We start from the raw sequence: 1710 nt of genomic DNA, 5'->3' as shown, positions 1-1710 counted from the left end.
GGTTCCATGGTGTAATGGTCAGCACTCTGGACTCTGAATCCAGCGATCCGAGTTCAAATCTCGGTGGGACCTGGTTGACTTTCTTGGAGAAGCACAGTCATGGGAAACTGACTGGCCAAATATCCCTGATCAAGTCAGTAATCTGTGTGCCAGCCTTGCATTTGATTCTAGATAAAGGCTGCAAAAGTGCATTTTTTGACCAAATGCTCTTTGAATAATCTTGCTGTTGACAAGGGTTTTGTCGGCTATAGTAGCGTACAGGGGTTGGTCACTGAAATAGAGGGAATAAAGCCAAAGCAAATGAGGAGCTGAACAGGCAGCTTTTAACCCAAATCCAAGAACATGACAAGCTAAGACAAAATTGCTTTGTGTTCCGATCACTAAAGGCTTAATTCTCCTGACACTTCTGAAATTCGCATTCATGCATGTTCAACCAAAAGATGCAATGGAAACCCATCAGTGATAGATGATTAATAATTGTATACGTCCTTGGCAGGAAGAATGATGTCACAATAGGGTGTTTACCTTATGTCCACATTTCTCAGCAGGGTCATTGTTAGACTGACGACAAAAGCTTGCTTGTCGGTACACTGAATTCCATAAAACATTTCCTCTTTTGTGTTGCTAAGGTCAGTAAAGTTAGGAAACGTAAGAAAAACAGCACTCTAAAATGAGCATCACCGTTTTGTAGGTGGACCAACTTCTTCAAATCGATCAAGAGAACTTGTATGATGGAGTATACATGGTAGAGACAGACAAATCTCACATCCTGAAGATTATCAAGTCAGATCGTATTACAAAGGCTTCCACTGGAAACCAAAGCTTGCTGTGGCCAGAATAGCTCAGTCGGGTGGGCGTTAGACTGAAGTTTTAAAGGTCCCTGGTTTGATCTGGGGTTCTGGCATAGGATCTTGTTTTCAGCCACTGGAATGTGGGCACGGGTGTAAAAAGCTGAAGGGCGCGTTTGGTACAAACAAGCCAACGGATTTCTTCCAACTCTCTGTGGAACCCAGTCAGCTCTCACGGAGGAGCACAAACAAGCATTTTCTGGATGCATGGTGCTTTGACATTCTATACATTGCCGGCATACCCTTGGAATGATGAGCAAACTAACCCTGTGGCCTTGCATTTTCCTCTAGGTAAACGCTGCAAGATTGCCTTTTGTGACCAAAATCTCTTTGAATATTCTTCCCCTCTGACAGAGTGTTGTCTGATAATGTTGCTTACTGGTGTTGGTCACCACAACAGAAGCAAAAGCTAAAAGACAATGATATTTTCATTCAAAATCACTGAAGTCTTCATTGACCTTGTAGTTCTGACATTAGCAGTCATGCATGTCCTTTACAAAGATGCCTTGCTAGGCCCTGTCCACCATACATGACTGACAATTTAATGCATTTATGGAGGTGGTAATGATGGCGCAATAGTGTGTTTACCTCAGGTCGACAATGCTCAGCAGGGTCATCATGGGAGATTTTTGCAAAGTCTCTCCCATTAAATATGTGTTTGATGGGCGAGACATTGTAAAAAGCAGTCATCCTACTTTAGCTTCAAAGAATGTTCTGACTACTTCAAACAGATAAAAAGAGTTGAGCGTTGGATGATGTGAGAAGTCAGAAAATGTCAGAAATCACATTCTGTCCAAAATCAAGTACAAGCACGTTTAACAGTCTGGCATTGGAAGATGTATCCTTTAGAGCTGTTTCTTGT

At 42.2% G+C, this 1710-nt stretch overlaps 1 non-coding gene across 1 annotated transcript; it reads left to right on the top strand.

Annotated features, from left to right (window-relative positions):
• trnaq-cug lies at window positions 1–72 on the top strand. The gene has a single exon. It is a non-coding gene; the product is annotated as a tRNA-Gln (tRNA).
• The last annotated feature ends 1638 nt before the right edge of the window (window positions 73–1710 follow it).

Source organism: Pygocentrus nattereri, chromosome 22, assembly GCF_015220715.1.
Source record: "Pygocentrus nattereri isolate fPygNat1 chromosome 22, fPygNat1.pri, whole genome shotgun sequence".
Taxonomy (NCBI): domain Eukaryota; kingdom Metazoa; phylum Chordata; class Actinopteri; order Characiformes; family Serrasalmidae; genus Pygocentrus; species Pygocentrus nattereri.
The sequence above is the reverse complement of the archived record's forward strand: the minus strand, read 5'-3'. Positions and strand labels throughout refer to the sequence as shown.